Here is a 25,933-nt window from a genome sequence, read left to right as displayed (position 1 = left end):
TCCTCAGTGACAACTACTTCTATAATGGCCCCCTCCTCGCTCTCTACGCCCCTCATACCGCACCCAATCTTCAACTTGACCTAAACTACACATTGCTTAGATAACCAACGTAACTTCATTTTGAGTTGTAGTGTCGGTTGTTCTGTGAGGGTTGGCCCCTGCAAATATATTCAATTCAATACCTTAACCTCAAAAGTTTGCAAACTCGTAGACAGAGAAAGTATGTTGATTTGAACGGACATCTTCGACCTCCTAATTTATTGAACAGTTCCTCTACATTTGAAAACTTTACATTCTCGGCATACCGTGGCTCTGACACATTAATCCAGAGTTCCTCCCAATGAAAAGGGAAAGGAGGATTTCTGTGTCTCATTTTGACAGGACATAGAACAGACAATGCGTGGGATCCATTTTGCCCACACTGCATTCCTGTCTATACTGATTATTGTTAGGACATGCTGGTTTAAGCACCTGGCTTCTTACAGATGTATCATGCAGTGTATTCAAGTTATACTTCTTTTTGTTACATTACATTTCATGTCACTTGTTAGACGCTTTTATCCAAAGCGACTTACATACTCAGTACTGCAATCCCCACTGGAGCAATTTGGGGTGAAGTGTCACAGGGACACAACGGCATGCTGACTGCAGTGGGGTTTGAACCTGTACCTGAACCTGCACCACACGCCTCCCAGACACAATAACAAAATGTTTGATAAATGCCAGCTGGAACTGAGCCTTGCTGAGCTAAACCAACCTTATTTTATCATCGTCCTATATCAGATTATATTACGCTGATCTTTTCAAAATAAAGTGTCTCTTGCAACTATTTCTTGCTTTTATTTTAAAATAGGGATACAAAAAACAACATTGACATTTAAATCTTTCAAAAAGACAGATGGTTTAACGAGAGACTTGATTCACTTGACTTGTAATTGCATTCTCGTAGTTTGAATACTCATGGTGCTACTTAATGAGATTTACTTTTACAAATTGAATTGAGTAGCACATTAGCAAAAGTTGAGCATGCAGTAATGGGAATCATAAACGATAATACATACTGCAATATACATACGAGGATAGGAATGATGAAGAATGATGTAGTCGACCAAACTGAAAACCATCCAAACAACATCAAATATGCACAAGTTAAATGACAACAGACAAAACAAGGTTTGTGTTGCATTTTTGATATGAAGCACATTCTAGCCACGGTCTCAATGTTAGGAAAGGTGTTGAATCTCTTACTTGCTACACTAGTATTTATCATTTCTAAAAGTATTTTGGCCAAGTTAAAATTTCAAAACCTCATGAATGTTAATATTCAGCTCATCCTTTTTTAAAACATAGTTATGCCCTTCGTTTCCACTCTGACGTGTAGAGAAGCCTTGAATCCTAATATGCTTGTTTTTTGTATGGTTTCTACGATAATGAATGCTCCCAGCATATTTCTTTTTGCCTCACAAGCACTTTTGTGTTTGATTATATTTCATTAAAAGCAAAGCAGGAGATCAAACAGCTGAACAGGTCAAGGTGTTGAGGAACTGTCTCAGGTTTCTGCTGCACACCCAACAGACTGCTAAAAGCAAAGCAAATACTCTCCTGGATCTTTCTTATGTGCGTAACAGAGAGAGAGGTAGAGATCATAGAACTGGCTAAATGGATATGGGAGAGTGTTAATCTGTAGCTCAGAAAGCAAAGGGGGGAGAGATTAGACACAGGGGCTTTGTTGCTGGTTTGATTTTAAATGATCTATTTTCTTGATATTGAATCATTTGGAATCAAGCATGGAAATTGCTTTTGATATCCCATTATACAACCCATTGCAATGAACATTAGCCTCGGTCTGGTTTAATCATGTAGCTTTACGCAGGTTCTATAGGGGAGCTTCCCACTGATCTATGAGGCATTTTCTGCATGAAATTAGACTTGTTCTCATATAACTGTATCATTATCTTGTTTTAATGTAGTTTTTCTTGCTCACTGTGTATTTAGAAAGAGGTTGAATAAGTGCTCTGAGACTCCACTTCAGCCTGAGCTGTGCCCAGACACCGTCCTCTATACTTTTTGGGTGAGCCATGACGGTTATTCCTTTGAACACAGACAGTTGGATGAAGCAGGAGGAGCTGAGACCAGCTCCCAGGAGAAAGGGGAGAGAAAGAGAGTAATAAGGAAGGTTTGTATACTTCAAAAGCAAAACAATAGGACAAGAACAAAGGCTTTAAAGTAGAGATAGACAGTCCAGCTTTTAGAAAGGAGAGGAAAATATCCTCGCTACGAAATGTAGGAGTGATTCTGTTTCATAAAGGGAGGAGGCACATCCGAGACAATGTAGGAACTATACTGTCAAGTGTCATCACAGTCACCGAGTTGTTATCAGTACGTTAGTGCTGAGATGGGGGATGACTCAATAGCACAAGTTTGCACATATGAGCGTGCACACACACACACACACACACACACACACACACACACACACACACACACACACACACACACACACACACACACACACACACACACACAGCAACTGACAGAACCATTTTCTTTAAACTCAGCAACCAAGACAGATTGACCCATTTCATCTGCAAAGTAACTGATTAGCATTTTCATTGTTTTATGAGTATTCAAAATCCCACAAAGCTAGCTGTTTGTTCCTATATCCATAATGCACGCTTTGCGATCATTTTTAAGTGCATTATGTAACAGTTTCTCAAAACCCTCAGGCAGCCGTGGGTGAAGACGTGGAATACGCAAGGGGTTTGCTGCAAGAGAAGCAGGAGAAAGGAGGTGAAATACAGAAGACGTGAGAACTGAAGGGCAATCTAGGATGGGAGTAGGATATGGGAGGGAGGGAGTTGTCACTGAGATGTGCAGAACTGCGGACGACCCAGCAAACAAGACAGAAAAACAAAATGTGTGTCTAAGTCATGACGCAGCCAGAGCCAGCGGAGCAGGATGGAAGCTACCGCCTTATCTCCTCTTGGATGCAACCCTACATAAATATAGACTAAAGGTTTAGTGGCCAAATGTGAAGAGTGTGATGCATCTGGAGCTTTATTTAATTTTGTTATGTTTAAATGCTACATGGTAATGTTGAACTGAAACAGGATCACAGCACAACTGATAGCATATCATTAATCATCATAAAAGCCAAATAAATCGTAGTGAAATGCACTTGGAAATGTTTTTAATTTCCATCAAACTTCATAAGCACAAGATTGAGAGCCGCACTTGGATGTGTTACGCCTTTTTATTTGTGCTTCAAAGAAGGTCAAAAGATGAAAAGTGTTACATTTTCCTTCAACTAGTTTTCTCATATAAACCTTTAAGTCATGATACATATGCTACAGCAGTTCATCTCACTAGGGCTGAGCATATTAGTCCGTTTGAGAAAAATATGGAGTAAATAAAGATGTGAAAAGGGGCCCATCATGCTTCTTGATTTGAAAGAAATCCTTGATTAGACGCGTAATCAGATCGTATTGATTTTGACTCGTGAATGAATACTACTCTTTTCAAACTCAGCTTGAAGATGCTCCAGAGAACAAGTTCAACATTGACATGTTCCCTATAGATACAATGTCCCCCTACTTTAACCTATGAGTGTTACATTTTAATATTAAAATGTATTCAACTATCATGAAATTGATTGGGAAAGGCTCATCAGAAAGCTCTAAGGGACTTCACTAAAACACAAATATATACATTTTTAATTAGCAGAAGGGGTATTTGTAAGTAAGTTGAATCTCTGTCCTGATTATTGCAGCCCTGTATAACTTAAGCACTGAAATGCTTTGCAACCAAAATGCCAAGTGTTATGATCAAACAGAATGCCTAGAGAAATGTAAACCCTTCAAAGGCTGCAGTCAGTGCACCGGACATAATTACCTTCACCAAGGAGGGTATGTTTTCGTTTGTCAGCAGGATTGCGGAAAAACTACTGGCCTGGTATTTCATGGAATTTGTTGGAGAAATATTGTCTCCACTTTATGGGTTGTTTTAATGCACTGCTATGTGTGACTCTGCACTGTGTACGACCTTGCAGCTGCCTCTTCTTCTGAGGCAGGGCATTTCAGGTTGTTGATATTTATGAGAAGACACATACTTGTTGCCTCCTAAATATCTAATTTCTATGGGAAGTACGTAACTCTTTCCAGAAGACGTCGCAGATGACCCCGACACCTTTCCGACAGATATCATCCCGCGGATGATATTTGCGCCACCTCGATTTACAACTTTGTTATCTCCGTGTTTTGGACTAAGCCTGATGTTTTTTGTGATTAAACTCTGCTCCTTCTTGCAAGAATAAATTAGTACCTCATTATTGATTCTCAACCTGGTGTCGAGTGATATTTTCCTTATATAATTTAACAGAAGGATGACGCCTTGTTCAAGGAAAAAAACAGTTTTTCAACAAATACAAATCACTCGCGGATAAACAAATCCTTTCGTCTCTTTCGTCACCATTCCCACATAGAGCATGGCCTCGGGCACTCGGAGGTCTGATCCTTATGGCCAGGGGCGTCGCCGTCAGCCCCGGACCAGAGCCATATGGCTCTGCCCCGGACTAATTCTCCCTCAATAATATAATACATTAACCTACTTTACCTATAGGACGGACGGCAGAATTGTAATTTCCCATGTTCAGTGAATGCAACACAGAGGCAAGACGACGCCACCAGACCAATCAGAGAGTTGCATGGAAATAAACGTGTTTTATTGGCTGACAGGTACGTACCTCTGTGACAATGTTTAAACGTTAAACTGTCAGCCCCGGACGCGGAGATTCTGAAGATGGACATTAGACATTTCTTTAATAACAAAGACGGCAATTCTCAAGTGGTGGCTCACACAACAACCCCAGAGCCACCACCTGAGCCAGGTGAACAAGCTATGTACCTGTCAGTAAACTTACAAGTTATGTCAACATGTAAGCAAAGCATACATTATAGCTACGTTGACGTTACTTTGAATCGCGCGGGTAAGCTAAACCGTTACCAAGTAGCTATAGCTAGCCAGATATATTAAATAAACACTTTGTCATACAATCGAAATGTTGGGAAATGTTGACTTACTGTCTGTGTTAGACATGAAGCTAGAAGCTACCTTACAGTAGTACACAGTTGATCCTGAGTCCTGTCAGTTAAAGTGTTTCATAGTTAGCTTAGCTAAGCATCAACCTAGCACTGAAATATATATGGATGTTATGTGACAGTATTTCTGAGAAAAAGTCAGCTGAAATGGTGGCATAGTTGCCACTGCTTTACGTGTCGACAGCATGTTTGAACGTATTTGCAGCAGTAAATGTGGCTGTCACTGCCACTGACGTTGCCATAACAACACCTGCATTTAAATGTGCAACCTCTTTTTGTAACAGATGTTTGCATGAAAATATAATTCTTCTGATTGATATTTCCTATTGACAGCTAGTTTCTATGTGAACATTATGAGATGGACAGCCAGCTAACAAGCTTTTTATACAAATATTTCAGATCAAAGCCAATCCAGTGGGGCTCCTGAATGGGGGCAAGGGACGCTATGCTCCCAAATATTAAGCCTTGACCCGCATCTTAAAATTGATATGATCAAAAAATGATCTGCATTGTCGGACGCCTTTTTTCCTCATTATCATGTCAAATTGTACAGCTTTCCTTAGTGTTGAATGCAGAAAGATGACTATATTAGAGTATTAAGTGAAAATGACTATATTAAAGTTTTAAGAAAATATATTAAGTGAATTACTCAAACTGCATTTGTATAGGAATGATTCTGTCCTATTGGCAGATAACTACTCTAACAGTGATATCTACAAGAGGTTTCCAATGTAAATTTAACTATTTTCAATTGGTTAGTATTACATTTTGTGACAGTGTGGTGACACTCATTTTAATGAAGACACATTTGTGTATCTTGAAATTCATTTATTTGACAGAGCTGGAAACTGATTGACTTACATACTTGTTTGTGTTTACCTACACAGTAAGGCAAGTGAGACATCACTGCTTTTCATCCAGCATGTTTGGCCAGCAAAAGAGATAATTTCAACCGCAAACAGCAAGTGATAAGGGATTATTATTTCCTCCTTCCATCCCTTTTTTCTGTTTAATCTGATTACTAACAACTTCTAAGAATTTGACATAGTTTATGATTTAATTGGAAAATGAAGTGTTTTTAAATAATAAACCTGTTTCTGATTATTTGATTTATTTTTGACATCTGGGTGTTGAGAGATGTATCATATCTCTTGATGTTGCTCTCAAAGTGCACAAGATTGATGCTTTTAACTTCAGTATTTAAAAAAAATCTTCCTGGGGGACCCCAGAGGAGGTGAGTTCCCCCCAAAATAGCACTTTATCTCTGCTTATGTAACTCCGGTGTAGTGTCCCCTCGGCAACAGATCACTCAGACCTGGTGATTACTTTCCTGCATTTCAATGGACAGCATATAAAAAGGACACGTGAGCTGCATTGCTTAAGAGATCCTCTCATGCTATCTCTTTTACAAAATAAGTGTCCAGTCAACAACAAAACATCAGTGATCGTATAGTGGTAGTATATTTTTCACAAGCAATGTGAAACATTAAACTTATACAAACTGGTGTACAAAACTCACATACCTGCGTTGATCTACTGGAGTGTCTCTACTCTTTCTTCTCCACATCTCTTGTCCACCATCAGAGATTGCAAACATTTCAGAAACAGCTAGAGGTAGGGGACAAACAACTTGTTCGCTGGGCATGTCAAAAACCTCCCTGCTTTGATCAAGACTTCAGGGAGCCTTTCAGCCCCTCTAGCAAAGGGACTGGAAAGCAAGCTTTGAAAATATAGTACCATCTACACTGATAAAAGTATTTCGTTCAACCAATTAAAATTTTTTAGGGTAATGGTTCACATCTATACTCTATAGCTTGAGCCAATGAAAAATAAATAACTTGCCTCAAACAATATTTCTTATGTCCATGGAAACTATGATATAAGACTTGGTACAAAGTATATTTTCTTGTTGAAGGAAGTCAATTAATTTAAATTCTATATTTAATCCAAACAAACAAATATAGATTTTATCAAACAGTTTTTTCTCGTTAAAATTAACTAAATATTATTTGTTTTATCCAATCAAAAATGTATACATTTTGTTAAACTATAATTTTCTCATTTAATCTAATCCAAAAAAATATAGATTACATCAATAATTCTCATTACACATTGTGATATTTAATAACGGATTTATTACTTATAAAACAAACATATGTACAGGGTATCTGCATTGTTCAAATAAAATGTAACAATTTAAAATACATAGAAAAACTGCACCGCGGTTGTATGCCTAAAGGCATAAAAATGAAAAATAATTCTTGCCAGAAAACAGTCAAGTTTCTCAAGGGTCAGATTGGAACTTTGAAGAGCTGACAGCCAAACATATTGACCTTTGAAACCAAATGCGGACGCAACTTGCGTACTCTACCAGCCAGAGCAGAGCCCATCAGTGCCACAGGGTAATTGCTATAACAGTTTTTATATTTTCAAACAGTTGAACTTCAGAATGACGAACCATAACTAGTCACACAACAGGTGTGTAACCGTTTCATTCTCCAGGACAGTCACATACGTTTTCTGTGACTTGTTATTGTCTTTATCAAGAGAAGAGTTAAGAGTTTTTAATGATCTCCTCCTAGCCGCCGACTCAGGTAGCCCAGCTGTCCTGGTGCTGTTGGACCTGACAGCGGCCTTCGATACCGTGGACCACAGCATTCTGTTGTCGCGGCTCGAACAGTCCGCAGGCATCACAGGCTCTGCTCTGGCATGGTTCAGGTCCTACCTAACAGACCGTAGCCTTTCAGTGCAGCTAGGTGCCTTCTCCTCTGCAAAAGCCCCCCTTACCTGTGGGGTTCCCCAAGGTTCTATTCTGGGCCCCATCCTCTTTCTATTATATATACTGCCCCTAGGTGCAATTCTCTCCAAGCACAACATCCCCTTCCACTGCTACGCTGATGACGTTCAGATATATCTACCTCTCAATGCTAATGCCAACTCCTTACAGCAATTGATGGACTGCTTGGCTGAAATTAAATCCTGGCTGAGCCAAAACTTCCTCACCCTCAACGAGAGCAAGACCGAGGTAATTTTTTTTGGACCCCAACCTCCGGCCTCCCAGGTTGACATTCTTGGCTCCCTGAGTAAAAACATCCTCCCCGCTGTAACGAACCTTGGAGTAACCTTCAATAGCACTTTTAAATTCGATAAACAGGTCAGCAGCGTAGTCAAAACCTGCTTTTTTAAATTACGACTATTGGCTAAGACCAAGTCGTTTTTATCTTTTAAAGACTTAGAGAGGGTAATTAACGCTTTTGTGACATCGCGACTGGACTACTGCAACGCTTTGTATGTGGGCATGGATCAGGCATCCATAAAACGCCTGCAGCTAGTACAGAACGCAGCTGCACGTCTCCTGACTGGCCACAAAAGGCGTGACCACATTACCCCCATTCTGGCCTCACTTCACTGGCTTCCAGTTCGGTTCCGAATAGATTTTAAACTCCTTTTATTTGTTAGCTGACTTAATCCAGCGATACACCCCAGCCAGAGCTCTAAGGTCTGCCGACCAAATGCTGCTGGTAGTGCCGAAAACCAGGCTAAAAACTAGAGGGCACCGAGCCTTCGCAGCAGCTGGTCCCAGGCTCTGGAACACTGCCCTTACCTGTGAGGTCGGCCCAGACACTAGGGGCTTTTAAATCCTCTCTAAAAACACACTTCTTCTCTCTGGCCTTTTAAAAGTGAGCAGAGCATGACATTTCTCATTTTGTATTTTAACTGTGTCTGCCTTTATATTTGTTGTTTTTAACTTAAATGCTACAAATTGCAATATGTTCCGTATATTTTTTATTCATGTACAGCACTTTGGCGCGACCGAAAGTTGTTTTAAAATGTGCTTTATAAATAAACTTGATTTGATTTGATTTGATTTATCATTTTCCATGACGTGTAGGAAACCTGAACTAAACTCAATTGTAGAGCTGGTCATAGAGCTTCTTGACCTTGGTGGCCATGCCTTTCGGGTCCAGCTCCATGAAGACTTTCTGGATATATTCAAATGTCAATTTTAATGTCTTGGGATATTCCAGATTGAGAACATAAAGGAAGCCCAGGAGAATGGCGACAGCATTTGCAACAGACGCCAACTTATTCACAACCTCTTGTCCCTCAAGAATGATGCCAATGTCTTTGGTTGCGGCTTGTGCATCTCTGATGACGAAGATTGCGATAGTTTCCCGCTGAAGAATTTGTCCAGCCTCATCCTTCTCCGACACCTGGAAAATAATTTAGGAAAAAAGAATCTGAAATCAATATAGCTCGGGTTTCCCCCCAGATGAATAGCCTAACGGTTAAGACATATCGTGGATGTCCTGGAAGGCCATAATTGGCTGTAAGAAGGAATTGTATTGTGATGCATAGCTTTGGCTCTTGTCTGTAGCTATTGTCTGAGCACGTCTTTAAACACTACTAGGACTGCCTATTGGTTACTCGCTGTGTTGGTGACATTTGAATTTGACTCCTATTACACTTGTTGTTAGTCACTCTAGATAAGAGCACCTGCTAAATAACTAAAATGTTATGTAAAATGTAACACACATCATATAAAGTGGAATTTTAACACCTCAACAGTAATCTTGCCTCACCAGGAATGCTTTGATCAGGTCCTCCACCGATTCTCCCATGTTGAGGATGAGACATTTGAGAGCAATCTCCCTCTTTGTAGTGGTGTCAGTATCCTGCATGAAGACAGTCACAATAATTAATGTTAATTGTTCAGTTCGTCCATTCAATCAGTGCGAGTGTGCCACGGTTTGTTAATGTGGGATTGAGAGCTAGTGTATGTAGGAATGAATGCATGGGAATGAGCTTTAGGTGATAAATGAGTAAGGATGCATTTAGACAGTAGAGACATGAAAAAAGAGCATAGTTTGGCGTGAAGGTAGGGCTGGACACTTTCATATCAATAAAATAATGATTACAATATCAGTCAATTAGTGTGTCAACCATATTAAGGCCATGAAAAAACAGACAAGAATTCCCATTACGCCAAAATGAATGTCTAAACATGTAGATGAACATGAAGAATGAATGTGCCAAGTCTATGAAACCTCTGGCTAAAAGGTTGCTGTGTCGGATCAGTGACCAATGCTATAGATAATTGATTATGTATTGAAAGATATATCTATTGTTATTGAGGCATATATGTAAGTGAGCAGTAAAGTAAAAAACATCTGTACATACCGTTTCCACAAATGGCAGGAGCTTTGTCTTCTCCCGGATAGCTCCACCCTTCTTTCTGACGACTTGAATTAGTTCACTGCACTTCTCGTCAAGTTTCTGCATGAACCTTGCTTCAAGGGGTATTGTGGTTACTCTGATGAATTCTTCATTCACCTAGGGAATATAGGTAGTATAGGTATATATATCAAAAACAGACAAAGGATATGTGCCTCATGCAAAAGCATGTGATTTAGCTTTACGTACATTTGATTACACACACATATACATACATACTATGAGTAAAGTTAGTGTACCTCTTGAACTTCGAAGAGTGCTGGCCATCTCTCGATCATTTGTGCAAAGATGTTTTCTTGTCGACAATTTCTTGCCTCCGAAATGCAAACGTCCGAGCCATCTTATGTCTTATTGTTTGGACATTGTTCCTTTTCTTTACCTCAGACAAGAGGGCCACTCTCTCTTGCTCCATGGACTCTGTTGTCTCGTTGAAAGGCAGAGATGGGTAATGGTTAGACTCAGCTCGCCTAGGTTTCTTTATGTTCTTTGCTGGGTGGGCATCCGTCAGCAACTTTTTTTTCAGAGTATTCACAGTCAGCTCGTCAGATGATGAACTGTGTGATTTCAGGTATGTGCGATAGTTGTACATCTTCGTCTTGAGTCTCTGTTTCCATCCGTAACTGTGGTTGAAGGACCCAGGTTCTTTCATACAGGGGTGTGTCTGTGTGAGTGCCTCTGCCACTTCACTGAAGTCTGCATCGCTAGGATAGGATTTGTATGAATAGACTTTGTCAGCGAGCGTTTCCAGTATGTTGGAAAGCATTTTAGAGCTGGGAGTGAGTCTAACCTGGTTTCTCTGGTACTCTGCATTTCCATCCCTAAGTTGTGTTTCTGTTGAATGAGAGAAAGTAGGGATGAGGAACACCTTGGGCCACTGCTCCTTTCTGTAGGTGTCCGAAGAAGGGCTGCTTACGGGTAATGTGTCACCCGAGCATGCAGATGAAGACATACTGGAATCATCTTGGCGTTGAAAATTAGCCTTATCCACAGAGTATTCCACTGGCTCTAAGAATAAAGTCACACTGGGTACTACATTAATAACTTTCAAAGTGGCAAGATCCTTGAGTTCTGAAGTAGAAGTTAAGTTAACCCAAGTGCCGAAATCAGCGTCTTTGTATTGAAGCCGTATTTCATTAGTTAGACCACAGAAATTCGTTATTTCTTGGATGACTTCGTCAACCGAGGAGGGGATGCCATTAGGAAGCTCCAGCTTGATGCGACTGTCCTCTTCTAAAATCACCAGGAGCCGCGTGACGCCCGCCATGTTTGGAGATCCTCTGAGTGGGAGGGAAAGAAAGCAGGGTGGGGTTTGGAGAGAGAGAAAGAGATATTAGAGATGTGCTTTTTTCATGGTTGACTAATGATTGTGTGCTATGAACAAATAGTTTTACGTGCAACATTAGCTTTGTTGAATTTAAATGATATGATCATTCATGTTAATTACAATGAAAACAAAATTAACCTGCATAATTCATCACATCCACTTTGCTTCTGACCCACCCCAAACAGATATTACTTTATGCTAACCTTAACCTTGAATATATCGCTTGAGTGTAATAAGCCGCATGGCCCCAACTGTGTAGTCTGCCAGGGGGTAAGGATCGGTCAGTTGAGATGCCTCAAAAACTTCAATCTCCTTCGAAGGCGAGATTTCGAGTTGATAGGCTCTGTAGTGTTCCATGTACCAAGAACTTAGTTTCCGAACAATGAAGACCAATTCCTTTTTGAGAACCACCATCTGGATGATTTCCGTGAATGCAGGCATCCCTCTGATTGATCCACGAGCAAGGATCATTCCAAGTCTCTAGTTAAATCCGTTATAGATGACATTTTCGGCCAAAGAAACTTCCTTCACATTTGGGTTCTTGTGTTTGACAGCCTGTGCAATATCATCTTTCAGGACGTCAATGCTAACAGTTGAGAACTGTTTCACTTCCAGTAGAGGCTTAGGAAAGCTACATGAGTAGAGCTGGTGTGCCATGGATAACTGGTGTCTCTCTGCCAAGGACAACAACAAGTTTTTAAAGCAGCTAGTGTGTCGTACAACTCTCTTAAAAAAGCTATGCTTGGCTTCAAATCTTAAAGTCCAGAGAGAAACTAGAGGACCAAACTGATAGATTAGCTGTGGGTAGTGTTCCAAGAAGTGATGCTTAGGAAGCAAGTTGGAGTCTGGGAAAACCTCCTTAAACCGTACTCTATGCTCAGAGATTTTGAAATTCAAATAAGCTATCGTTTCGTCAGTGTGCACCGGTGTGACAACAAGGTCAACTATGTCCTTCAAGTCAGTGAGGAGATTCCAGGCAGGTTCATCAGCAGGCACTTTCTATCCCAGGAGGAGCGGCAAAAACCTGATCAAACTCCAATTCTCGTGAGAATTGCCAACAACTGTTCTCCTTGTTGCATAGGTAAGAGGCACAGGATGGGGACAGTTTGTTTTATCTGTCCACTTGAAGGGGAAAGTTTTTATATCCCCAAAAAGTTTCTACTGTATGTCCAACCGTAACAGCAGCGATGAGAGGGTTGAGGCTGAAGATATAGATGTTTCCACTCGAGGAAATCAATATCCTAGATAGGAGTGAGAGGAGTCTGAAAGAGGGAGAAAAAAAGAGAGATTAACTCATAGTCTTCAAAAACATCACCAATATAAATGCTCAAATCAATGGCAGAATATGATTTAACTTTAATGCAATCAATATAGTTGTTGAAGACCTTTGTGTGCGTTCATCTAGCTATATTTTTTATCTACGATTGTACACACCTATAGTAAGGTTAACTTAACAGTGTTTTTCGATTGGAAAGTTCATATCTTGTTGGTCAAATTGACATTACATTACAAATTAACAAAACAAAAAATCTCTCAAAAGCCAAAAGATAAAAACATGCACTGCAGGTCCAAAAAGCGAGGTTGAAAAATAAAACTTGAAGTTGAATTAGAACCACCATGCGGGCCGGGCCGGGACCGCATGGTGGTATACTAGCTGCTTGCTTGCTAGCTAATAACTAGCTAATTAACATTACCACTGTACAATAAGTCACGGATAAAATGAGTTAATTTATGTAACATTTACCAACGTCGACATCGCATATTGTTACCAAGTCCAAGTGTATAGTTAAACTAAACTAAGTTTAAGACTTACCAACATGGACATCACGTAATGTTAGCAAGTGTAACGTTAAACTAAAATAAGTTTAACATTTACCAATGTCGACATCAAATAATGTTACCAAGTACGTTTGCAGAGAAATGGCAAAAATATATAGCACGGAAAAATAAAACTTGAAGTTGAATTAGAACCACCATGCGGGCCGGGACGCATGGTATGCTAGGTAGCCAGCTAATAACATGGTGGTATGCTAGCTGCTTGCTAGCTAGCTAATTAACGTTACCGCTGTAACATAAGTTACGGATAACATGAGTTAATTTATGTAACATTTACCAACGTCGACATCACGTATTGTTACCAAGTGTAAAGTTAAACTAAACTAAGTTTAAGACTTACCAACGTGGACATTACGTAATGTTAGCAAGTGTAATGTTAAACTAAACTAAAGTTTAACATTTACCAACCTCGACATCAAATAATGTTACCAAGTACGTTTGCAGAGAAATGGCAAAATATATAGCATGGAAATAACAGCATGCTACGAAATACAGCAGCATAATTAAATTGTTGTTTTCACTTACCACAATGTAATGGTTGCTCTCTGTCTCTCCGGTGCAGGAAAAGATCTGTCGTGCTGAGAAATGGCTCTCTTCCTGGGCGGCCTGGGTTGTGTGAAGACGGTCCTGTTTTATAGCTTTCTGTTTAATGCGCATGTGCGGGCCTATGCGTAACCTTAAAATTGTATATTCGTCAAAACGGATATTTCTTAGTTGAGCTCTGAATTAAAAATATTTTCATTCAAAAAATATATTGAAAAACAAATTATTATTTGAAAAAATAAAACAAATAATGTTAAATTGAATGAAAGGAGAATTATAAATTGGATGGAGTACAGCTCGAAAACCTTTTTCCAGTGTACATGCTGTCATGTTCCAGACACTGCTCTCAACCACTCAGGGCCTGCACAAATGCCTGCAGAAAGAAACAATTGACTTGGTGCAGGCAGTAGATTACAAAACGGCAGTTGAGAACACACTGAAAAGTTACCGAAGTAACGAGAAAGCCCATGAGGTCTATGACAAGACCAAGGCCCTGTGCAATGATCTTGATATTCCCGAAACTGTGACACAGAGGAAGAAGCGTAGAAACATGGAAGACATTGTAGTCAAGGCATCATGTGGAGCAATGTGAAACATTAAACATAAATAAACTGGTGTACAAAACTCACATACCTGCATTTCAATGGACAGCATAAAAGGACACGTGAGCTGGGTTCTGGTGCTCAGATTAGCTATTGATGATCACACAAAAACATGTTGATGTGACTGTGAGCATTAAACAATTAACATTAAACTAAACAAACAAAACAGTACATTATTGTCCTTATAAAATAAAAACATACATTTTGTCCACCGAGATAATACAGGCACCTTACCCTCAAGAGATCCTCACGTGCTATGAGAATCTCCCACAATCCATTGCCGTAACAAAGCTAATGCAGGCACACGTTTGTGACACCAGATGGCGCAATTGTGTATGTGCGTGTGGGGAGTCTTGCAGTAGAACATTTGACTAGCGCCGCCACTGTGGGCTAAGCCCCGAATGTTTCCAGGTCCAGGCGACGCCCCTGCTTATGGCCCTTCTTGGTATGATGTGAAAAAACCAGCCAACCATTTTACATTGTGAGAGAGGTTGGCCTAACCATCAGCTGTTGGTGGGTCCATATTCAATATTGGAATTAGTCCCTTCTCGAAAAGTGCAAAGTGTGTTTTCCAGATGTTCCCTGTTATACTGATGAGCTGGAACAGCTTTCTAATTTAATAATCTGTTTTGCTTCACAGTTCAGCGTGCTCTTCAAATGTCAATCTGCTTCGGCTAACCAGACTTAATGTCTGTCTAATGCAGAGGTGCCCAGTACGTCGACCGCGGGGGCAATGCTGGTAGATCGCGAGTCATTTATAAAAAAAATAATCCAGCTCCGTTAAAATAGACAAAACAGGTTTTGATCCCTCCTCCCTTGGCCTCCCTGCCACTTAATTCAGGAGTTTACTTGATTGACAGAAAAAGCGACCTATCGCTTTCCAGTCTGTTAACCCAGAATGCAAAGCGATACAAAATCAGTCAAGTGCCGGGAAAACTCAAATTAAGTTAAAGAGGCAAACAACAAAATGAGTGCGGGACCGAGCAAAAAGCTAAAGACACTTCCACCCAGAATGGGAGGAAGAATATTTTTTTGTGATGTCACATTCAAAGGTTATTTGCCTTATTTGTAAAGCAAGCGTCGCTCTGCCAAAGAAAGGTAACGTGGAGAGGCATTATCGGAGTGTTCACAAGGCATATGACAGCGACTTTCCTCCGAGCAGCGAGTTGAGAAAGAGAAAGGTCATGGATTATTGCTACACAAACATTATCTCGCAGTCTTAGTGTCGCCAACTCGTTTCTAATATGCAGAAAGACAAACAAATGCGTCTATGGTCGGTGTATTTTCGACCTTTCCAATCCAGACGAGATCTCTCTCTCCCCCGTCTGTGTGCGAGGGGGCGGGGCAGTTTACACACACGCGGCTGCTACATGCAGCAACACACGGCGGGGATGGCGGAGAGAAGCGCCCCAAGGTGTGGTTAAATGTTACCCGTCTTGAGGTGGACAATGCTCCTTGCCAAGAGTGTTTAGCATGTAAGGGCGGTAACACGAGCAATTTATCGAAACATTTAGCAAAAGTGCTCCACATTCAGACGGAGGAATGCACCGGGTTCGACTGTGTTTCTAGTAGCTCTGTAGCTCCATCCACGAGTAACGTTTCCACATCAGGTGTCATGTATGCTAGCAGCAACACACAGAGTTAACTCAATTATACAAGCATGGGTTAATGATTAGAGGTAACAGAGTTACTCTTTATTTTGTTAAAGTTTCAGCTATTCTGTTTACAGTGCTGTCATCAGATTATTTAATACGATTTGTTAAAACATTGTTGTTTCTTTTGATGTGAAATATTATTTATTTAATTTAAATAAAAAGCAATGTTAGTTTTGTTCACAATTTGTTTAGTTAATTTAATAATATATGTATTTTTGAATCAAGTATTCATCTTTATTGTCTTCATTGTTAGTTTCCACATGCCTAAAACAACCTCAAACTACATCTAAAAGTTGATTGCTAAATAAGAGCGTTTGAGAAATTGTGCAAGGCATACAGTAATAGTCCGAATAGTCGATTAATCGTTTCATTAATTGATAGATTAATCGATTATCAAATGAGTCGTTTGTTGCAGCCCTATTGTAGTTATCCCATGTATAAATAAAACGTGTTATTCAGCAACCCTTGCAATTTGGGATTTTATTTTTGGTTGGTAGACCTCGGTGAGCTGGTCATTTCAAAAGTAGCTCACCAGCCAAAAAAGTGTGGGCACCCCTGGTCTACTGCATTCATTAAAAAAACTAGTGAAGACAAAGTAACGTGTACATGTAACAAATCACGCATAGTGCAACATATTCTACAGAATCTACTGTGCGGATAGGCCTCTTTTCCACAGCATGGCAACTTGCACCAGTTTCTGTTCTAAATGGCATAGATTAGACATTGAATTAATGCAAATACCACAGAGAGACAGAGATAGGGTTAGGGTCTGCTGTGAAACGTCTCTGTGAGCATGTGCCAGCAGACGGAGCAGAAGGCATTATAAATGTGAGAAGTGGAGGGGAAATCAACGAGGGCCGGTGTTGTGCATCCATAATGTTGGGGGGGAGGATATGGAGGGTTTTGCTGCCTGAAGCAAAGCATCTCCAAAGTGCATTCCTAATGTTATCGTTCTGAAGTGAGTTCATCTTCACCTTGAACAAAAGCTCAACAATAGCTTCATCAATTTGTGATGCTCACACAATGTTCTGGTTTGAAAGACAGCTCGATCAACAGCCATGCAAAATATAAATAGATTTATATTATCTATTTTTTACTTACTATTTAGAAAACCGGCAAAATAAAATGTTTGTCTGTGATAAACAACAATAGCCTAACAATATTCAAATTGTACTCACCAGGGAATCATGTTAAAGGTGACATGTCATGCTTTTCCGGTTATTACCCGTCCCCTTGTGTGTTATGGTTTTTATGCATGTAAACGGTGTGCAGAGTTAAAACCCTCAAAGTACACCCTGTAGCGAGTAAAACTCTAACACAGAGAAGAACTCCCCAAAACGCCTCGTTGGTGAAACGTCATCATCCATTTGATTCTTCCGGGTACATCAGGACGTCATGTTGTAACCGGAACGAAATGGACCAATCCGTGGAGCCGTTACGTTAAGCCCCCGCTGATTGGTCCAAATTGACCAATCCACGGACTTCCTCACACACACACACACACACACACACACGCAGCTCAGCTGATGTCTCCTCCGGGCTGCTGCTGATAACAGACAGTTGGGATCGCGGCAAAATTCTCTCTGCAGACCCATTCTCACAGCGTTTATCAACCTTTCTTCTCAATATCAAGCCACACTTATTGTTTTTACTTCGGCTGAGACTGTGTGTGTGCTCAGGGTGAGTTTGGCTGTGTATCGCTAAACAAGGAAATCACACCTCCACGGAGCTCAGCGCGATTCACAATGTGAAACAATCGGACGTTGTGAATCACTCGGAGCACACACAAAGTCTCAGCCGAAGTAAAAATAATAAGTGTGGCTTGATATTGAGAAGAAAAAGGTTGATAAACGCTGTGAGAATGGGTACGCAGAGAGAATTTCGCCGCGATCGCAACTGTCTGTTATCAGCAGCAGCCCGGAGGAGACATCAGCTGAGCTGGCGTGTGTGTGTGAGGAAGTCTGTGGATTGGTCAATCGGAGCACACTGGGCTCACAGGGAGGGGGGCAAGAGCTCCAACTAGCCGTTTAGTGGAGAGAGTGAATACACGTAGTTTACAGAGATGCTGTATGCGAAACAATGTGAGTTTGGAAAATTGCACAGTATTTTTCTATTGTAATATCCCTCAACAATGGTATTATGATCAGTAGAAAGGACCATGACATGTGACCTTTGACATTACTTCTGTTACGAATGGGTGAAGCAGGTAGGACTCAAATGCAGAATAACGAAAAGCGAGCTTTATTAAATAATAAAGCTGTGGCAAAAACAAGGCAGAATCCAAAATATCCAAAGCAGCACAAGGAACACAGACCGTGGAATAACATGGAGGGGAAACAATGAACCGACATAGAACACAGGGGAAGACTAGACTAAATACACAGAAGGGTAATCACAGAACAAGACACAGCTGGACAGGGGAGGAGAAACACAAGGACAACAGGTGAACACAATCGGGTAATCAGGGAGGGAAACAGACAGAAAGCAGACAGGCAGGAAACGGGGGTGAACACTTTACACAATAAAACAGGAAACCCAAAGACAATAAAAACACCAACACAGACAAAACTACAAACGTGACATAACATGAGAATCGTGACAGAACCCCCCCCTCAAGGGACGGATCCCAGACGTCCCAAAAAAAGGTCCAGCAGGGTGGGTGGAGGGGGACCGGAGGGAGGACACATAACTAGGGCCAAGAAAGGGTGGGTGGAGGGGGTCTGGAGGACGGGTCTCGGGCGGACGGCCCGGGGGAAAGGCAGAGACCAAGGAGGGGGTCTCGGGCGGAAGGCCCGGGAGCAAGGCAGAGACCAAGGACGGGGTCTCGGGTGGACGGCCTGGGGGCAAGGCAAAGTTCAAAAAGGGGCGAAGGCCACAGCGGGCAAACTCAGGGGGCCGTGCATGAGGGCAAAAGCAGCGGCAGGAAGAGTCAGGGGGCCGGGCCCGAGGACGAAGACCGCGGCACTCAGGGGGCCGGGCTCGAGGGAGAAGACCGCGGCTCTCAGGGGGCCGGGCTCGAGGGCGAAGACCAGACAGCTCCGGAGGCCGGGCAGGACCCGGTGTCGGCCGAACAGGAACCGGAGCCAGTGGGACAGGCTTCGGCAGGATCCCCCACGGAAGAGGACCAGTAGTTGGCAGGACCCCGGTGAGACAGGTGATGGTGGGGCCTCCAACGGAACAGGACAAGGGGTTGGCAGGACCCCCGGCAGAAGAGTTGTCGGCGGGACCCCCAGAGGAACAGGACATAGGATTGGCAGGACCCCCGGCAGGAGAGCAGTCGGCGGGACCTCCAACAGCACAGGACATAGGGTTGGCAGGACCCCCGGCAGAAGAGTAGTTGGCAGGACCCCCGGCAGGAGAGTAGTCGGCGGGACCTCCAACGGGACAGGACAAGGAGCTGGCAGGACCCCCGGCAGAAGAGCAGTCGGCGGGGCCTCCAACGGCACAGGACAAAGGGTTGGCAGGACCCCCGGCAGGAGAGCAGTCGGCGGGACCTCCAACGGGACGGGAGAAAGGGTTGGCAGGACCCCCGGCAGGAGAGTAGTCGGCGGGGCCTCCAACGGCACAGGACATAGGATTGGCAGGACCCCCGGCAGGAGAGTAGACGGCGGGACCTCCAACGGGACAGGACATGGAGTTGGCAGGACCCCCAGCGGAACCTCCAACAGACCAGGACATTGGGTAGGGACTTGAGACGTGACTCGAGAGGGGAACTAGAGACGGAACTCTAGAGGGGACTAGAAGAGAGACTCGAGGAGGAACAAGATGAGGGACTAGAGGAGGGAACTTGAGAGGGGACTTGATGAGGGACTAGAGAGGGGACTAGAGGAGGGACTAAAGGAGGGACCTCGAGAGGGGACTGGAGAGGGGACTCGAGAAGTGACTAGAGGAGGGACTAGAGATGGGACTAGGGAATTGACTAGACGTGGGACTTGAGTAGGGACTAGAGATGGAACTCGAGAGGTGACTCGAGAGGGGACTGGAGAGGGGACTCGAGAGGGAACTGGAGATGGGACTAGAGAAGGGACTTGGGAAGGGACTTGAGTAGGGACTAGAGAAGTGACTAGAGAAGGGACTAGGAAAGTGACCTGAGGAGGGACTATGGCAGCTGGGACCAGGACTGGGGCCGGAACCATGGCTGCTGGGGCCAGAACTGGGGCTGTAACCATGGTTGCTGAGGCCGGAACCAGGGCCGGAACCATGGCTGCTGGGGCCGGAACCATGGCTGCTGGGACCGGCACTGGAGCCGGAGCCGCTGGAGTACGGGCTGGAATCCTGGCCTTGCATCTTCCAGAGACCTTTTGGAGGCTCCGTGGACCTCCAAACGCCAGACGGGTTCCTGAGAAAAGGTCTGAGGTTGGAACTGGAGCCGCTGGAACCGGAACAGAGGCCTGGACCATGGCTGTGTGGGCCAGGTAATCGAGCAAGGAAACATAGCTCTGCGGGCCGGTACTGGTGCATGGATCCATGGCTGTGGAAACCGGAACTGAAGCCGGGATCATGGCTGTTGGAGCACGGGCTGGAATCCTGGCCCTGCGTCTCCTAGAGTCTTTTTGGAGACTCTGTGGACCTTCAACAGGACAGTAGTCGGATCCCAGGAAAGGGTTATAAGCTTGTGACAATTCTTCAGGGCTACTTGTAAAGGTTTGTAGCCACTCAGGCAACAAGCTCCTGAGCCAGGGCTTGCGAGCAACCTCCCGGCGTGCCTCCTTCAAAGCAGCCTCTTTACCCCGTCTAGATGAGGCGTTCTTCCAGGTGTAAAAAATGTACTCCAGAGAGTACCCAAGACATTCCGCCTGTGGGGCCAAAACATTAAAATCTGCTGAGTCCAAATGTGGTCGGTTCATTCTGTTACGAATGGGTGAAGCAGGTAGGACTCAAATGCAGAATAACGAAAAGCGAGCTTTATTAAATAATAAAGCTGTGGCAAAAACAAGGCAGAATCCAAAATATCCAAAGCAGCACAAGGAACACAGACCGTGGAATGACATGGAGGGGAAACAATGAACCGACATGGAACACAGGGGAAGACTAGACTAAATACACAGAATCATCACAGAACAAGACACAGCTGGACAGGGGAGGAGAAACACAAGGACAACAGGTGAACACAATCGGGTAATCAGGGAGGGAAACAGACAGAAAGCAGACAGGCAGGAAACGGGGGTGAACACTTTACACAATAAAACAGGAAACCCAAAGACAAGAAAAACACCAACACAGACAAAACTACAAACGTGACATAACATGAGAATCGTGACAACTTCCGTATGTAATAGGCTTTCAGACAGCGGGGGATATTGCAAACAGCTCTAGCTGCGAGACCTGTTGTTTAAGTAAGATACAATTACAGACTGGAGAAAACAAGAACAGAAAATCGCTATAACGTAAAAAAGCACAGTAAATTGCTTTTTTCCGTTTAAGCATACACATTATTACAAACTTTTTTGTAGTGAAAGTTTCCCCATTCAAAATTTAATTTTCTGTCGGGTAAAGCATTTCTTTTCACACTCCCTACATCCCGACTAGTCTGCTGATTTTCCAAGAAATATCCTCCGCCCAGCAGCTAAACATTTCAATTACACCCAGAAGACGTCAGCTACCGGCAGGAACACGTGTAGGCCTACTATATGTGCATGTTAGGGAGACAGGAAGCTTCATCACCTCTAATTGAAAATCAAGTTTGAAGAAATCTGGCAGTAAAGGGTTACTGACTGACCTGAGCATTGTTGTGCCGAGTTGATCCTCATGCACTCACACCCGAGGTCAGGTAAGATTAATGAGTGCGTAGGTGTTCGGATGACGGGGTCACAGGTTCAAACCCCGCTGCAGTCAGCATGTCGTTGTGTCCCTGGGCAACACACTTCACCCCAAATTGCTCCTGTGGGGATTGCCCACAGTATAGAGTATGTAAGTCGCTTTGGATAAAAGCGTCTAACAAGTAATGTTATTTCCATGTTTTTGTCAAAGTAGTGACATTATGAGTCCACAGTGAAGGTTTGTGTGTGCTTATGGTGCCACAGCAACTTCGCATGAAAAGGAGGAGGTTGTTTATCAACTATTTTTCCAGCCATATTCTCCAGGACACATTTTCAGTTTATATGATGTATTGCGTTCGTATTTAGACTTTCTTGTTGTTTTCTCGTTGCAGCTATTAAAAAGCAACTCGTATATCAAGTATATTACCGTTGGGGGACTTTGTACATGATTCCTCCAATTTCCCCCACAAAGTTTTATACCATATTTCAGCAACCTTTTGTGTGGTTTTACTGTATAGTCCTCAATGTGTCTGTATTTCTTCACACTTACTGCTCTCCTACTGTTGGTTATAAATACCCCGCCCAGCAGAAGGATGTGCTGCTGCTGCCCACAGTGGGATAGCATAGCCTGGCTGGTGAGCGTCATCACCTTCAGCCAAGATGAACTGCTGGGCACCGACATGAAGAGCTGACTGGCAGTATTGTGCAGTAAATTACTCTTCTGCTTTGGGTTTTCACTAAGGTTTTTCTTTTAACTAAAACGCTGACACCAGCAGAGAATTGGAAATGCCGGAAATGTATGACAACAGGAGGTCGTAACCTTCCTCAAAGATAAACTTAAAGAAATAAACCAGTGCCAAGTGTAACAAAAGTAATGAGGAAAACTTTGCCATCGGATTGGGAGTTTGTTTTTATAGAACAACTGCTATGTGTGATAAGTGCTAATAAGCCCCTGTTAGCATGTTAACATGCTCAGCTAAGATGGTAAACATGGCACTTGGAATGCCAGGACAGGCTTGAGATCCACATTAGTTACAACATGTCCTCATAACTTTCAGATCTTTTTAGAAATCATTTATTTTCAGCAGCCTTGACAAACACAAAGGTATTGAAGAGTACTATAGTACAGTTTTAGTTTAGGAGTTGCGGATATATAAAAATATCCCTAAGCATCAATACAAGGATGTATTATTCTAACAGCATATTACATACTCGTTGTGAGGGAAACTTCTGAAGCAATTGGCTCGGGGTCATCTACACCCCGAGAAGGATGTGTTCCAGGTGTCCACAACAAAAACTATCTCTGGCCGAGAGTTACCCCCAGTCATAAACTGGCAACAACAACAACTTGCTAGGGCAGCCCCTCCTTAAGGGAGATAGCGGCTGTCCAAGGCTGGGCATCTGCGTCAGAGGGCGAAGTAGCACATGCAGGGTAAATTATTGCCTGACACTCGCAAGGCCGGATTAGTACCTCCAGGGGCCCCTGGGCACTGAGCGCTCATGGGCCCCCCCCCAACCCACGTACCAACAAGTAACACCACGCCTACCCAATCCTACCAACATGACCAATATTTAGAATTTTCAGTCAATCTGGCATGTCAAATCGCACACCTATTTGTCAAAAGCAGGGTCCTGAGAGACACAGGGAACTTCTGATGAACTCGAACCTTCACCCTGCTCTGTGACGTCCTCGTCAGGCTCGTCTTCATCTTTTTCCTCCTCTTCTACCCGCTGCTGCGTTAGCATGCTAGGTTCAAGGCTAACATTGCTCGCTAGCTCAACAACATCCTCCATGACCGCCACCACTGTTCCTTGTGGTTGTTGCTGGCCTATTTCGTCACTTTTTGCTTTTTTGAAAAAGCAATTTATTGTTGGCATATTTTTTAATGCAGCCGCCACTCTCTCTTCTTTTTCTTTCTTTTCGCAGCCCCGCTGGGCGTTTGGCTACCGGCACCATCCATGATTTCTGCTCACGTGACAAAATGTGACATGAGTGAGGGTGGGGCTGTGAGTCGGCTATACACCGCCGCCGCGTAGTAATACAAAAATTAATACATTTTTTCTTTTTTAATTTTTTTTATAAATCTTGTCACTGAGGGCCCTCTTTGCTCAAGGGCCCCTGGGCACTTGCCCAGGTTGCCCATATGGTTAATCCGGCCTTGGACACTCGTCATATCCATATGTGAAGGTTTTTCACCCTCCACATTAACACGACATACATTGCAGTCCTTGTATCACCAGCTGCTTGTTAACATGCATGGGGAGAAATTATTTTAATCTCTGGCTCATTAATCAAATCACAGCGCAGTCCTCAATCACTGAGATACGAGCAGCGTGGACATGCATGTTTGAGAGAACTGGAGACAAACTCAAGCTTCCTGTTTGTGTTGGATGAACTTTCAAACATCAAGTCTTTGAAACTACTAAAGTGTCTTTGTTGATTGTTCTGATCAATATCAAACCTGAACTTCCATGCAGCCTCTGAACTGCTGGATTTCTCAGATGTTTTCTGATTATCCCGAGATCTCTCCTGCTCAATCTCTGTCTTTCCTTCCATCTCTTTAAAGGTGTCCTCATTCAGTTCAGTAATCACAAGTCAGGGGCTGACACCAGTGAATATTGTCATCATACATAACCTCATAGTACCTTAATCTCAAATTCCCCCGTGGTGGAAGTACCATGCAGATTTGCTTTTGAGAAATCCACCTCTGCAATTTGTGCTACCACAAAAAAAAGAAGCACATTTTGAAAATATTCAACACTTTTTTTTGTGAATGATTTTGCTTTTCTGGAATTCTTTGACATTTATTGTCACATGATAGGCTCAAAGTGTTGTTACATAACAGGCTCATTAAACCAATTTCTTTTTGTTGTTTTGACAAATGATGAGAAATCATTTGGCAGTGCCCATTTTTGTGAGATGTTCACATGGACTCTGGCTCACAGCACATTCACAAAGCCTGACATAACATGCATTATGTATCACATTCAGCAACAACACTGAATAGTTATTTTTCCATCTCTATATCAAAGTTCATTCATGTTGTTCCTGACAAACCCGTTTTTTCAGAGCAAAGCTAGTATGAAAATTGCAAATGATACCATTAAAAACACTAATTACAAACATCATTGAGCTTTAAATACAAATGAGTCCATCTATACTTAGTCTAGGACTAAGGACATACATAAGTATGGTACTAGTAATAAGTATGGTACTTATGTGGAGCAATTATCATATTCAATTCTGATAGTGCTGTCTAGAAATGTTTGAGCAACCATAATCTGGTCAGAAGTTGGGGACGGGTGGCGCAGTGGTCTGTGCATCCGATCATCAGATCAAGGGGGAGTGCTGGGGAACTCCAGTTCGAATCCCGCCGCCACTGCGTCAGGCCGTTGTGTCCTTGGGCAAGACACTTCACCCGGATTTGCTCCTGTGGGTAATGTCCACAGTACATGTATAATACTAATGTGTACTTGTAAAAGCGCCTCGATGACCTCGAGGCGTGAAGATGGACGGTGTGACGCAGTGCGCTGTGCAATGATCATCAGATCAAGGGGTGAAACCCGCCGCTGCTGCGTCTGTAAAGCCGGTGTGTCCTTGGGCAAGACACTTCACCTGAACTTGCTCCTGTGGGTATTGTCCACAGTGACCATTGCATGTATAAAACATATGTGTGTAATGTGTATCTGTAAAGCGCTTTGAGCACTGGAAAAAGCGCTATAATAAATGCAAGGAATTAGGAATTATTATTAGAAGTCCACCCACGGAACCAGCCCTTATTGATTAGACCCTTTTTTTTAAAAATCCATATTACTGTAAAGCTACTTTGCTTGGAATTATTACGGTACAGGCCATTTTGCCCAAGGAAACATTTAGTTGGAC

The 25,933-nt window shown here is 42.7% G+C and overlaps 1 protein-coding gene and 1 long non-coding RNA gene across 2 annotated transcripts in view; one reads left to right on the top strand and one right to left on the bottom strand.

The window, feature by feature from the left end:
• The window catches only part of mtnr1bb (melatonin receptor 1Bb), a 69,507-nt gene that overhangs the window by 18,587 nt on the left and 24,987 nt on the right, over positions 1-25,933 (top strand). The window lies entirely within an intron of this gene.
• On the bottom strand, positions 9,688-10,604 carry LOC117459009 (uncharacterized). The gene is made up of 3 exons (XR_004553470.1): positions 10,571-10,604; positions 10,278-10,430; positions 9,688-9,772 (listed from the first exon to the last, which is right to left on the bottom strand). It is a non-coding gene; the product is annotated as an uncharacterized lncRNA (long non-coding RNA).

Source organism: Pseudochaenichthys georgianus, chromosome 14, assembly GCF_902827115.2.
Source record: "Pseudochaenichthys georgianus chromosome 14, fPseGeo1.2, whole genome shotgun sequence".
Lineage (NCBI taxonomy): Eukaryota > Metazoa > Chordata > Actinopteri > Perciformes > Channichthyidae > Pseudochaenichthys > Pseudochaenichthys georgianus.
This window is presented reverse-complemented; position numbering and strand designations above follow the sequence as displayed.